The sequence below is a fragment of the Musca autumnalis genome, unplaced genomic scaffold (genome assembly GCF_047663935.1).
Source record: "Musca autumnalis isolate F117 unplaced genomic scaffold, ASM4766393v1 scaffold_2, whole genome shotgun sequence".
Taxonomy (NCBI): domain Eukaryota; kingdom Metazoa; phylum Arthropoda; class Insecta; order Diptera; family Muscidae; genus Musca; species Musca autumnalis.
In genome coordinates, this window is record NW_027411755.1 from 243,163,182 (window position 1) to 243,179,083 (window position 15,902).

Below are 15,902 nucleotides of genomic sequence, written 5' to 3' on the forward strand. Positions count from 1 at the left end.
TCATGCTGCAATAGAACGTTTCTTTGCTCAAATTAGAAGACGGATACGAGGTAGATGTTCAAGTTATGCAGTATGCAAAGGTTAGAGACCACAACTAACAATGATATTGCATATGAATTATTTTTAAGTGAATACAATTTTTTTTTTCATAAATCATCATCTAAAAAATTGTATTCACTTAAAAATAATTCATATGCAATATGATTGTTAGTTGCGTTCTCTAATGCCGCATCAAACCTAGCCTTTGCATACTGCATACCTTGAACAGTTACTCTACCTCGTATCCGTCTTCTAATTTGAGCAAAGAAACGTTCTATTGTAGCATGCGATGTTGCGAAATTGACGATTAAATTACCATACGTTGTAATCATTCTGTGCAAGGTGGCGCATGTTGTGACAACTCTGAATGCAATTGTTGATTGGTCACACTCACAATTTTCAAAGAATTGTTTAATCCTTGCTAATATGTCCAATTTCTCCCCAACAGACATCTCCTGATCATGTTCCACCTTCTCCACTAGTCTCAGCCATAATATCATTATTCGCACAAATCTCACAGTCACATTTAATTCGGCATTTCCGCGGTCATTCCTACGATCTTGTTGAAGTTGATTAAACAATGAATTATTGTAAATGCGATTGTATGTCTCTATTTTGAATTCTTCATATGTGTAGGCTTTATTTATTTTCGCATGATGTGCTGCGTCGGAGCCGGACCGGTGTTGCACATAACTAAATGCAATCTTCACATTTCTATAATTAATTCTGTTGGCAATGAATTGTTGCGTTACTGTAACAAGCAAATGGTAGAAATCAAATAGGAAAGCTGTTCCATTCACAGATAAGATCCCTTCTGGACTTGGTTGGGCTAATTCTATATGCGGACCGTTTGAATCGCCTATGAAGGAAATCACGTTTGCCCCAATTTCGACACATTCGCGTAGCATCCTTCCAGCCATTTCAACAACTAATTCACAGTTATAATGAGCATGGCCCTCCGTCCCAACAAAAATTGTATACGGCGTTATCGCACCAACTAACAAAAAGCCATATTGGCTGGATATTACGCCATCATCAACCATTAACGCATCAAAAACTAAATGACATGTTCGATGCGCTTGCGGCATATTTTGGAAGAAATTAATTAAATGATTTCTTGTGGAATCAGCGAATCCAACCGCCTGCCGAGGATACCAACTCTCCACCACTTCCACAGGAGGAGTCAGAGCTCCTAGCTCTTGCTGATCAATTCTATACCCGCTCCTTGATTTTAAAGCCAAAATTGTTATTAATCTAATCTGCTCCTGGGTGTAAACTCGATCGCCCTCCATGGTCGCAATTACCAACAGCAGATAAAGAAACCTTGTTGTGACCACATATAACGCGATATTTCGGTCTGTGGTATGCTATGCTGCACCATTGTTACCCAATTTAAATCTGTCAGAATGCAGTAGATAAAAAAATCTTGTTTTCGCTAGAATGGTGCGCTCAATAACTGTCAAAGGTACTAACCGATATATCTCCCCACATAGATCAGGTTTGAATATGGACTATATCGGTCCACTCCTTTGTCTACCTTCCACACACAATTTCAAAATCCTGGATAGTTTGGGTTGTCCTCACATCCCTAATACTTCCTGAGATACCGAAAAACTGAAAAATCCTTGGAGTCACCAAGAAAGCAAAGCGATTGCGTATTCGATATGGCTGAAAATTTGCACATCGTAAAATTTCTTCTAAACGTACATGAAGTACCAAGATGGTCTATATCAGCAACAGCTTTGGGTACCTCTTCCTCACAAAACTCACAATTTAAGTTTAAGTACAGTTTAAGGACTGCTCGATGATAGTTTTGTCATTTTTACAGAAGGTAACAACAGTTCTTAAAAAAATCCTAGGGTGACCAACTGAAATGTCTGATGGGTACGATGTCGAAAGAAGTGAGAGACTATTTCACTTAAGCTTATGTCAAGTTCGAAAATGGACTAAATCAGGGTCCTCCCTTGCAAAAGTTCAATACTCTCTCTCTCTCTCTCTCTCTTGAAATGTTGGACCTCTTTTTCTCTGGATCATGAATATTCCTCTTGGCACGCCTGGTTGGTGTGATCCTTGATTGGGATTTTGATTAGGATGACCCTCGCGGTAACACCCAAGCAAAGCATGTACTGCAATGAGCATACCATTGTGTTGCCGTACTGGAAGAATCTTCGTCTCCTCATGTAGATGGAACCTTGATGACATGAGGAGGCACCCTATGGCGGTTCTGGTAGGTTTGAATATTTTTCCATTACGATATACTTATATTCCCGGCTCAAAGCGGTGCCGCTTAGCTTACCAATGTTGCAAACCCGAGAACAAATCGGCGGAACAAATACACCACATCGAGAAAACGTCGTAATTCGTTTACGTTTTCCGGTGGTTTCATCTCAAAAACGGCCGCTATCTTATGGGGATCAGACTGAATACCTTCACCGCACACAACATGTCCTAAGTACTTTGTCTCCCTCTGGAAGTACTGACACTTCACTCGCTTCGGAATATCTCTTGCAAGTTGTCGAGGTGTTTTACCGATCGTTATAATATCGTCCAGTTCTAAACATATAACTCCAACTGGCTGAAATGTCGTTGGGGCGGAATGCAAATTCCCGTTGCAGGTTCCTCTCTTCTTCTGTGCCAAGGTGATAGGCGAACTGTTACGACTTTGATATAGTTCGATGAACCCCTTTTTGGTGTCAATGACAGCCGGGATGGCGGGATTTTTTAGCTACATTGTATTGTTGTTGTAGCAACGCAAATATGTTCCTTCGTGTATTATTTCAGTTATCAGGTTCTGGTTCCTCTGTATCCAGACTCAAAAATTCTGCAACTTGGTCTGGTTGTTTCCTTAAAGAATCAGGAGACATGTGAGTGGATTAGCTAAACAGTTAAACAAATGCAGCGTGTCGTGTGGTCTCAATCGTGGCATCAATTGTGGCCCAGTACGAATTGAGGCGGCAGCTTCGTCCGGATCTTAAATGGGCTAAAACCAATCGTGTTTGAGCTGCATAGTGTAGTTTGAAAGGCTGTTCGTCGGTCATCACGATCCGGTGGGTTGCAGCGGAGGACGGACCATAAATATCTGGGTATCTAAAAATGTCAGTATTCTCTGTTGATCAGCGCCCACAATTGCAATTGGCTTTTTTTGCCTGGGTCACATGCGTCGTACGACGACAAGCGCTTTTCCATGTTTTCACAGGTGCAGGTGTGGTAGAGGTAACGTAGCCTTTCTTTCGTCGAGGCATCATTAGGAGACTGGTATTTGCGGTATAGCCATTCCATAGCAAATCGAGCAAACATTTTTGCCAGGAAACTCAATCTTAGTATGATTTCCTCAGCGGCATCTGGCATGACCAACATCCGAGTTGGGATTAGTTTAAATGGTTGCCGAAGTCGATAATGATTCCGTACCTGTAGCCCTCTCTGCGAGCCACCTACAGTAGGCCGGGGCAATTTGAACACCACCACGGGCGCCTGGATTTTCTGATTATTGGGATTGTACTGAGCATATGTCTACGGTGAAAATCGAGCCCCCGGATTTTGACTTGAAGCCAAACCACTGAGATTTTCAATCCAACACAAAGACAAAAATTGTAGCAAAGACAATAATTAAGAACTCTCTAGTACATCGCAAAAGCATTGGAACGCTCCTTCAGGCAGTTATGGCCGCGAGAAAGTACACATTTTTCGGAAAATATCGATAAATTACACTGTGCTACAAAATTTAACTCAAAGTCAGTGGGTGGAAATTTCCTTTTAGAGATGAAAGCCCTTGGTGATTGTACTAAGAACGCAAAAGGAAATTTTCAGGATAGGTCAAGTTTCTGAGATATGGTTTGGCCAAAATATCCTTGAAAAAAAATTCAAGTCAAAATCCGGGGGCTCGATTTTCACCGCAGACATATGGTCTGGTGGACTTTTTGCTCAGTACAATCCCAAGAATCAGAAACTCCAGGCGCCCACTATCACTTTTTTCCTTTCATACCAATCGCCCCGGCCTAATCTACAGTCTTACGCTCGTTCTGACTGGAATGCGTTAAATGGAATCATACAGTGAGGGTTTCACTGATAAAAGTGCTCGTGGCACCTTTATCGACCTGTATAGCGGCGACGCGTAACTTACCTATCCCAATATTGGCCACCAGACGTTTAGGTTTAATATGTAAGGCGGGGTACTCCCGTCTTCTGCGGACTCGTCTCCCGCGTTTCTCGAACTCCTTCGGCAGCAATGGATGATACATATGGCTCGTTGACCACACTCCCAGCAGAACGAAATAGGATCATTCTGGCAACGGGCGGCCAAATGTACCTGAAGCCAAGATCCTACAAGGTGTAAAGGGAATGATTCCTCCTCGGCAGAAAGATTTCTAATGTGACGTACTACTGTTCTTTTCACCCTGTCAATCATGCCAAACGAGGCTAAGGTTCTGTCTTCCTTTTTCCCAGTGTTCGAGAGTGACATAGCCATTGCCGACAATTCATTTATTTCGACTCCAATGTTGCAACTCTTTAGATGACGTTTGTGCTTACCGACAAATCTGTTAATACGACCAGCAGAAATATAGTGAAGGGGTCAGCAGTGATGATTCTCCGGAACGTCCTTTCTGTTACCCGAAGATTAGAAGCCTTCATGATTGATGAAAATGCTGCTGCATATGGAGAAAATTGTAGGGGATGGTCTGACCCAAGAGAAACGACTTTTTGGGTCCTGAAACTTTTGGTGCAAAAACGCATATCATAACTTTTGAAACATTAGCGGGGTTCGTCAACATGAGGGTGGCTGTATAATATTAAGAAAGATCGTTAAGCAAGTCATGTTAAAGTTGTTTCCTTGCTATCGGGCATGTTCTGGCATTCACCTCTGCACCTCACGTGTATCGAACACACATAAAGCTGTTCTGCAACACACTTTACACCTAGTTGGGCTGCATTCCTCACACTGAAATTTTGATGGCGAGAGCTGAGTGAATCCTCATTTTTTAAAGAAAGTTATTGAAATCTTCTACAAAAAAACTGCATAGGACAAAAATTTTATTTGTTTTCTATGAGCATTTAAAAAAAATATTTAATTTTCTTAACAAAACATGATTTAAAACAAGTAAGAAAAGCGTTAAGTTCGGTCGGGCCGAACTTTTTATACCCTCCACCACAAATTTCAGCCATTTCGGTGGATTAATGTGGCCACAACCTTCAAAATACCGAAAATCGGAAGGTACCGTTCTATGGGGCTATATGATGGCGTGGACTTATACCTATAAATTTCTGGGGGAAAGTTTTATACGCCTAAAGAAGACTAAATACCAAATTTCAGCCATCTCGGTGTGATAATGAGGCTAAAACGTTCAAAATATCGAAAATCGGGAGATATTGTATTATGGGGGCTATATCAACACGTGGACCTATATAAACATTTTATGGTAGAAATGTTTCTTAGCCTCTGGAAACAAAAAATACAAAGTTACAACCGATTCTATGGTCAAATGGGTCTAGTACATTGAAAATATATTAAAATGACGCTTACTTCATAAAGGGGCCTTATGTGGGGCCTATACCAAAACGTGGACCTATATAACCCAACTTTGGTAGGAATGTTTTCTGGCCTCTGAAGACACAAAATACCAAATTACAACCAATTCTGTGGTCAAATGGGTCTAATACATTCAAAATATATTAAAATGACGCGTACTTTATATGGGGCCTTATATGGGGGCTATACCAAAACGTGGACCTATATAACCCAACTTTGGTAGGAATATTTTTTGGCCTCTGGAGACACAAAGTACCAAATTACAACCAATTCGGTGGTAAAATGGGCCAAATATCTTAAAAATTCCTTAAAACGACGACGCGTCACGCGTCATTTTGTATGGGGGCTATACGAAAGCGTGGACCTACATAGCCCGCTTTCAATACCAAAAGTCCTACGTAAATATAACATATTTTCCCAAAATTTCATCAACCTACGTCAATCCGTTCGGACGCTAGAGTGATTTCCACAGACGGACAGACGGACGGACATGGCTATATCGATGTAGAATTGCACGCTGATCAAGAATATATATACTTTGTGGGGTCTACAATGATTATTTCGAGTAGTTACAAACGTAGTGACAAACTTAATATACCCCCATCCTATGGTGGAGGGTATAACAAGGGTAGGCATTGTGACTCACAAGAGAGCCCATGTGCTCTAAGTGAGCGTAAATTTGTTATCGCTCACAGCCTGTGTAGATCAGCCAAGATCACCCATATACGTTAACGTGACTGCAACAACAACATATTTTCTCTTTATTCTCATCTGTCGTGGTTTGGCAAAGGAAAGACTCGCTTAGAGAGACCAATCCACAAACAATTTTGAGCACCACCGGTGTAGATGCTAACACGTTGTGAACAACAACAAATTTACGCTCATTTAGAGCACAAGAGAGACCCAAACATTTTCTCTGCCTCACTCTGATTTAAAAATGTAATTTTTCTTGAAGTACTAAATTCAACATGTACGCGCTCTTGTAAGCAGGCGTGCCAACTTGGTGGTTTTCCCGCTACTTGTGGTGATTTTTGACGTACAAAAACCACTGTTTAAGCAGGAATGTCAACTGTTTTAAGGTAAAAATCGCTACAGACCTATGGTGCGTATGTGGCTGTAGCGATTTTAACCTCGGGGCAGTTGACATCCCTGCTTGTAAGGAGTTCGTTTCTTTGTTTACGTCAGTTTCGTAAACAATCAAACAAATATCAGCCGTTGTTTAACAAAGGGACATTACTCTCCCAACAATTCTTTCTCATTTATTTTGGACACCAATGAAAGCGTACATACCCACACACGCATGTGTATTCGTTGATGCGCCAACACAGACTGATCAAAGTTCTTTCGTGAAATATGAATGCTCTTTTCACGTGAAATACAGAACAGCAATTGCTTTCACATGTGACGTGCATGTGTGATGTGAAATGGATACACGGTGAATTCCAGAACATGCCCGTATATTATTGCCTGCTTCCCTCTTCACACGATCACACTTACTGAGCCCGGTCATGAATATCAACTCCCCGTGAGTTTTGCCTCTCTGCCGTCGCAACTTAAAGGAGAGAGTGAGGAAACTTACGGAGAGAGTATATTCGTGATCGGGCTGACTATTTGGCTTATATTGTACCGCATGCAATATTTCCAAACAATTATTCCTTTTTTCTTTATTTTTACGGATAGATACGTATGTATAGTATATATGTACATTTATACACCTATATATTTTGTTTATGTAATACACTTCCTATACTTTTGTGATATGTTTTTTATTTATATGTATATTTAATCTACATGTTTTAGTATGTATATCTTATGTTTTTACACCTACTAAAGTAAATATTTATGTAATAAAAGCAACAAAAATAATCAAACATTTTTTTAAATATTTAAGAATTATTAAATATATACAAAACAACAATATTTATATAGTTTTTAATGTTATTAGCGTTTAAGTTATATATAATTTACAAATCTTATTTTACTTGGAAAACAATATGACCTCTCTTTTTATTAATAATATAATTATGTAAAAACATATATTTATTAACTATATAAAAAAGAAAAAACAAAATACAATTTCAAGCACAAACTTTAATACCTACATATATACAAAACGCTCAAACTTGAAAAAATCTTATTGAAGAACCTAAAAACACAATAGAAACTCCCATTTTAAGAATTGTAAAAACGAGAAAAACTTCATTTTTGTTAAGAAAAGGTTGAAAGGCAATGAAAATATAAGAATACAAAAAAGGCATAGAGTTTGTTGAACAATTGATTGATAATAAAACATTAAAAATGAATTTTGTTAAAGACCGTCTGTGATGTATTGAAAAATAAAAAAAAAAACAAAACAAATAAGCACATTTTTAATTAATAATAAAAATAAAAAACAACTTTCTTAAAATAAAATAAAAAAACAAACCTACAAACAAAAAATCGATTATATTTATTATTATGCATAAAATATTAGATTGTAAAAATCTCTTTTATTTCTTTAAATAATAAATGTTTAAATGTTTTGAAATTATTAAAATGTAAAACCCCAAAATATCCATATAACACACATAAACATGCGGCGAACATATTAAAAAAGAGGCCTCAAAGAAGAACACGGTTTTATTTCTTTACTTCCTAACAAAACACCAACTCGCTGGGGCAGATTACATGAAAAGTGTCCTGGGAAAAAGAATACAACTAGTTGAGATTACTTCCATAGAAAGGGGTTTGAATTGGAAAACATATTTAAATCCTCTTTGAGGGAATATTGAAAGGGTAACATATATAAAATTGATCGAATAATAATGTAATATAATTGTTTCTTCTTCTTCGTTTTAGATCATTAAATGCAAATAATAAAGAAAAAAACGTAACAAAATACCAGATTACCTTATTTTCGTAAAAACAAGTTTTATAACCTCAAAAAAAAAGAAGAATACAAAAACAAAAACTGCAAACTTTTGGAAAATTGTATTTTTATATTCAAAATTATACCATAAACATGAAGAAATTGTTAAAAAACAACAACAAATATTTGGTACATTTAATTTTTAAATGAAGACAAGAGAAATTTCTCTCTAAAAAACACTACTTAAATGAAAGCACTTACTACAAAGAATATACAATAAGAAAAACAGCAACAACAAAAACATAGTTCCACAAATATTACTCCGCGTCAATGCCACAAATTGAATAAATAAAAATCAACACTTACCTTCTCTTAGTAATAGCTACACATATTCTAAAAAGATATGAAGGGAGTTCCCATGAATTTTTAGCGAAAAATTTACTACCCATGGTATGTATAGCCATTACCAAGAGATTAGAAACAACAAACAAGGCGTTAAATAAAATATAATCAGCTTTTTTAGCTCAATTTTTAAATGTAACCAAAATATATTCAATCTAAAATCTGTAATCAAAACTTACTTAAAATAATTTTAACTTTTTGTTACTTCCTCTTCCTTCCTTACAAATTCTCCACATTTTGCGATAGCCAGCCAATCTCAATCCACAATAAGAAATAAAACAAAAAAACCAGCGTAGTAATAGAACCAAAGGTAAATGTTTTAACAAAAAAAGTTACATAAACAAATCTATAAACAGTAATAAAGAAATAAAGGAAACTATGTTAAAAAATTCATTGCTTTTTAAATTTTTGTAATATGCGGGTCAAGCAAACGGCAATCGAATATATACATAATCAGCCCTATTCTGAACATTCCCATGGGCGCTGTTTCCCACAGGAGCAAAATTTCCCATTCCCACGCTTTCCATATTCTCAACGACGTGGGAACAGCAAAAAACGTGAGAAGAAATTTCGAAATTAGTTACACTAAATTATTATAGCATACTTTTGGGTGGTTGTAATTTTGTTTTATATCGGGTGTTTTTTAGTAATATAAAAAATTGAATTGAAATAAAACACAAGAAAACAGAGCTCCGAAATACTCGCTCGAATTCTACTCGCGAGTGAAATTCGAGCGAGTTCGAGCGGGAGTACTCGCGCGAGTAGAAAAAATAAAACGAGTATACTCTATTTTTACTCGTCACTCGCGAAGCATATTTCAGACTTCCTCGTTTTTACTCGCGAGTGAAAAGTGTTTGCGAGTACGAGTACATGAAGAGTACGAGTTTTGCAAGAAAAAACGAGTGGGAGTGAAAATGCTCGAAATAGAATACGAGTTTACTCGAAGAATAAAATCGAGTAAAAAGGAATTGATAAATTTTTGGAAATATTTTTGTTTAGTGTTGGTGGTAAGTTAATGGGGGGCAAGTTGAGGGTGCGCAAGTTGGGGGGGGCAAGTTGAGGTCGGGGAAGTTGAGGGGGGTTAAGTTGAGGGCGGGGAAGTTGAGGGGGGGCAAGTTGAGGGTGCGCAAGTTGGGGGGGGGGGGGCAAGTTGAGGTCGGGGAAGTTGAGGGGGGCAAGTTGAGGGCGGGGAAGTTGAGGGGGGTTAAGTTGAGGGCGGGGAAGTTGAGGGGGGGCAAGTTGAGGGTGGGGAAGTTGAGGGGGGTTAAGTTGAGGGCGGGGAAGTTGAGGGGGGGCAAGTTGAGGGGGGGACAACTTGCCCCCCCTCAACTTTCCCGCCCTCAACTTGCCCCCCCTCAACTTCCCCGCCCTCAACTTAACCCCCCTCAACTTCCCCGACCGCAACTTAACCTCCCTCAACTTAACCCCCCTCAACTTGCCCACCCTCAACTTCCCCGCCCTCAACTTGCCCACCCTCAACATTCCCCCCCTCAACTTGCCCCCCCTCAACTTCCCCGCCCTCAACTTGCCCCCCCTCAACTTGCCCCCCTAAACTTGCCCCCCCTCAACTTGCCCCCCTCAACTTCCCCGCCTTCAACTTGCCCCCCTCAACTTAACCCCCCTCAACTTTCCCGCCCTCAACTTGCCCCCCCTCAACTTCCCCGCCCTCAACTTAACCCCCCTCAACTTCCCCGACCGCAACTTAACCTCCCTCAACTTAACCCCCCTCAACTTAACCCCCCTCAACTTCCCCGCCCTCAACTTGCCCACCCTCAAATTGCCCCCCCTCAACTTGCCCCCCCTCAACTTCCCCGCCCTCAACTTGCCCCCCCTCAACTTCCCCGCCCTCAACTTGCCCACCCTCAACTTGCCCCCCCCTCAACTTGCCCCCCCTCAACTTGCCCCCCCTCAACTTGCCCCCCCTCAACTTGCCCCCCCCTCAACTTGCCCCCCCTCAACTTGCCCCCCTCAACTTGCCCCCCTAAACTTGCCCCCCCTCAACTTGCCCCCCTCAACTTCCCCGCCTTCAACTTGCCCCCCTCAAATTAACCCCCCTCAACTTGCCCCCCCTCAACTTCCCCGCCCTCAACTTGCCCACCCTCAACTTGCCCCCCCTCAACTTAACCCCCCTCAACTTCCCCGCCCTCAACTTGCCCACCCTCAACTTGCCCCCCCCCCCCCCCCCCTCAACTTGCCCCCCCTCAACTTCCCCGCACTCAACTTCCCCCCATAAATTTCCCACCAGCATTACACAAAAAATTTTTCCAAAAATATATCAATTCATTTTTACTCGATTTTACTCTTCGAGTGAACTCGTACTCTATTCCGTGTATTTTCACTTCCACTCTTATTTTTAAAAACCGAGTACTCGCGAGTGCTCTCAAATAAAACAAAAGAGTGGAGAGTAAACTTCTTTTAAAACTCGCACTCTTCGAGTACTCCCACTCGCTGGTACTTTTCGCTCGCGAGTAAAAACGAGCAAATCGGACTTTTTACTCCCACTCTTCGAGTACTCCCACTCGCGAGTACTTTTCACTCGCGAGTAAAAACGAGCAAATCGGAGCTCTGCAAGAAAATCGTTTTAGTGTCCATCATTTTGGCTTTATTGGAAGAATAATTTTATGCCATTAATGTTTAAATATGATTTCGGGCATGTGGCTCGAATAAAGCCAATTCTAGAGGTCCAATTTTCAACCACTTTTTTCGAGCATATGGGGCCGTATGTCGGCAATAACGCCACGAATGTTGGCTTCCAATCCCCCTAACGTTTCTGATTTGTTGGCGTAGACGAGCGACTTCACATATCCCCAAAGAAAATAATCCAATTGTGTCAAATCACAAATGTCAAAAAAAAAAAAAATCACTCTTGGTGGCCAATTGACAGGTCCATTCCGCGAAATTATGCGCTCATCGAATGTTTCCTTCAATAAATCGATTGTGACGTGCGCTGTGTGGCATGTAGCGCCGTCTTGTTGGAACCGCAACTCATCCACATTCATGCCATCCAATTCGGGAACAAAATAGTCTGTTTTCATGGCTCTATTATTATTACCGGTCTCCATTAACGGTAACTGCCTCTCCAGCATTATTTCGGAAGAAGTATGGCCCAATGACTCCACCAGCCCATAGAGCACACCAAACAGTCAGTTTTTGTGGATGTAATGGTGTCTCAAGGGTCTTATGTGGATTCTCTTCACTCCAAATGCGGCAATTTTGCTTGTTGACGTTGCCCTTCAACCAAAAATGAACCTCATCACTGAACAAAATTTTGCGATGAAAATCAGCATCGAGATCAATCTCATTTTCGGTCCATACACCAAAATCACGACGCATTGCATGGTCTCGCGGCTTTAATTCTTGCACAAGCTGGATCTTGTAATGTCGCAAGCCAAGATCTTTGCGCAAAATCTTCCATAAAGTTGATCGATTCATTCGGGTCCTCTTCAACACTTTGCTCTACAACGGCAATTGTTTCTTCGGTGCGCATATAGAGTAAACGTAGTGCGAAAACGATCCATGGTTAACCGAATTAATTGCTCCGATGGACGATTATGTCGACCATAAAATGGACGGAGCTTGCGATAAACTTCGCGAACTGAACCATTATTTTCGAAATAAATTAATTTGCACGATTTTCAAGCGTTGTTCTTTTGTCAAGCTGTTTATGATGAAATGGCAAACCAAACTGAACATAAATGACATTAGAGTTGCCAGATGTGCCTATTTGCATTGAATTCACTGCTTTTTAATTAGGTAACTAAAAGGACAACGAACCAAATGCTGTGCAGTGTTAGTCCCGGTCCACACTAGAGTGAATTTCATTAAAAATTTTTTGAAATTAGGTGTTCTTAGGTTGAATTTCCCACTACAGTAATTTCATGATTTTACTCTTCTATGGAACTCGATCTATAGACGCATAATTTCATGTCAAAATTTCATTGAAATTACTCTAGTGTGGCCCGGGACTTAATAGAATCAACCATGACTCCTTTTCTCGTATTTCAATACATATGGTCTGTTCCAGAACTGCAAAAATCTACTAATTTTTACTATATTTTTCGATAATATTGTTACGAATGCAACTGATAGGTTTAAGTTAATTTAGTTTAATTTCCGTTAATTTAAAAATTTGAATTGTAACGTAACGTTTTATTACGCAGTCATTTTATTTAAGCAACAACAACTACCATGTAGAACTCTCTTCATCATTCTAGTCGTTACATTACCTTTTGTTAATGTTCTTTTATTTTGTTTTGCCATAATCATGTAATTATTGTTTAGTTTGTTACTTCTTTGCACTTGTTTGTTGTTGTTACGTCATTACTGTGCTTGTCGTCCAATTGTAGCTCTGTTCCTTTACGTGCAAGAATCTTCAAGTTTTACCACTTTTTACTCGAAAAGCGTTCCTTTACTTCAGACACTATACAATTCATATGGGAGCACTTTACAACTTTCACTACTTTTGCCGGTTTTACCATTTTCAAAAGTAAAGGAACAGACCATGTATTTCCCCATGTATGTATGTGAGTATGGTTGTTCGCTTAGTGCGAATGTGCGTCTGTGTGTTCGCTGCACAGATTCGAGGTGTTGCCATATGTGTTCTAGAGGACTCTAGAACAGGGAGATTTTGGGGTATAAATAGCAGTGGGAAAGGCAAAAGGGAGTGAGTTGTGCTTTAAGCGTTGAACTGAACAGATCGGTTAAAGAATTGCTGCGTGCTAACTAGAGACTAGCTGTGTGCTAAGTAATTAAAGTCGGTTCTGAATAAGTGTAATAAAGTAAGTAAAGCATTGTAGAAACGTAATCTAAAACGAACCCTGTTTTATTTGGTACAAATCGTATCGGGGAATAAAACAACGTCTACACGGACATTAGTTAAATCTAATTCCGTAACAATATAAAAAAATAAAAAATTGTAGATTCTTGCGGGTTCTGGAACAGGCATATAATATCGATTTGTCGCATCAAAAAACAAATGCTTTGTTTAACCCAAGAAAAACCGTCCTCGGAATGATGAAATTGTTTTTTCGATATTTTATGGATCAAGACGCTAAAATTACAACTGTTGTCGTAGTATATAATTTTCCATCATATAAGAATATGCAAAATCCGAAGTCTACTAATGACATATTTTACAGTACATTATGTATTTTTTTATTCAGCAAACACATGCCGATTTTTGGGCTGTTCCAGTACTGCAAGAGTCTACTAATTTTTACTATTTTTTCGATAACATAAAGGAAAAAATGTTTTCGTAGTAAAAATTAGTAGCTATTTGCAGGTTCTGGAACAGAGCATGTATGTACATATTTGCAATAATTTTGTCATTTAAAAGCGGGGTACACACGATCAGTTTTGATCGTCGATTTTTCGGAAATATCGATAAATTTCAAACCTTCCAGCAACCACAAAATATTTTGTAGTTGCCTGGTGACTGACAAAAATGAAAGGCCACACTGGCAAGCAACCGATTATTTAAGCAAAAATGACAGTCAAAACTGATCGTGTATACTCCACTTAAGACATCTAAAATATGAAGTTTCTTGAAACTTGTTTTTAAACTCCCACGCTGTTTGCTGGGGAGATTTTTTCCATAAAATAAACAAAATTCTCCCACAATTCAAGATAGAGAATGCATACTTTCCCAATTCGAACTTCACTCAGAATGAGGGGGAATGTTAAAAAAACTCCCACAACATTTTATTCAGAATACGAAAATGGGGGAAAAAATTCCTAACTCCCATGCGTATAGAATAGCGCTGTTGAGGAAAATTAGAAAAAACACATAATAGTACGTTTATATACAACCGGATTTAACAAACCGGCTGGGTTTTAAATGTCAATTCCATTGCTTATATTTCAAACGAATCCTTATAAAGAAGGTTATTGTTTGGATTTAGCGAACAGATTTATAGCGTTCCGGTTAATTTAAAGTTAAAAGTGATGATTGAATTTTAAGGAGGAGCTTCAAGTCATTAACTTTCCATGTGAAAATTATATTTTTAATGCCTCCAAATTAGTTTATTTTGCATTTTCAAATCCATCAGATAGTAAAGGCAGCGGCACATACGAGCCGTTGCGCGTTGCGTTTCAACAACCACATGAAAACTTCAAGAACAAACTTGGCATCACTTACATATTTTTCATGTGGTTGTTGTTTTCAACGCGTCGCACAACGGACCGTACGTATTTAGCCCATAAAAGAACACATGTAATAATGAACCTTAAGCGGGGTACACACGATCAGTTTTGCTCAAATAACCGTTTGCTTGCCAGTGTGGCGGCTAATTTTTTCAGTCATCAATCAACCACAAAATATTTTGTGGTTGCTGGACAGTTTGACATTTATCGATATTTCCGAAAAATCGACAGTCAAAACTGATCCTGTGTACCCCGCTTTATACATACAAGTAACACCACCAACGACATAAACCTGTACTCGGTACAGGTATAAGTCTTGTGCCAGACTATGAAAATTGTCATGAAAATGTTTTGAGGTTATGGGTAAGAAGGGAGAAAGGGAGCTCCTTCACCTCCGCTCTCTCCTAAAAGCTAAAAAATTTGCATGTGTTATTTTCAGTGTCTGGCACAAGAGTAATCCTCGTTCCAGTACTTTTTAATGACAAAAGTGTCAAAAGAGCAAACTGTCAAAAATTAGTTCCACATACACATTTTTCCAAAATGTGCTGGAACGGAAAAATGGCAGAAACGTCAAAAACTGGAACAAATGTCAAAGTCGGCGAATCAACCAATCAGAAGCTGACAAACAAACATTTTTGCTCGTCCAAATTTGTCGTGTAAAAAGTTTCTAAAGAGAAAGCTATTCAGCGCCATTTTTGTTCATAGAGAAGTGAACATTTTGCAACTTTTTGGTGTACTGGAACGTGTACGGGAATGTGTTAAATGTGTAAAAACTTTTTAGTTCTGGAACGAAGCTTGTAGATTGAAAAATATCGGCGCGCGCTTTTTACAGTCAAGTTGTCGGCGGCGAATTTTAGTCGTTTTGAGTCGATGTAATCGGCGGCGGCTGAACCCTTAAGCGGAGTACACACGATCAGTTTTGACTGTCAATTTTTCGCATTTATCGAT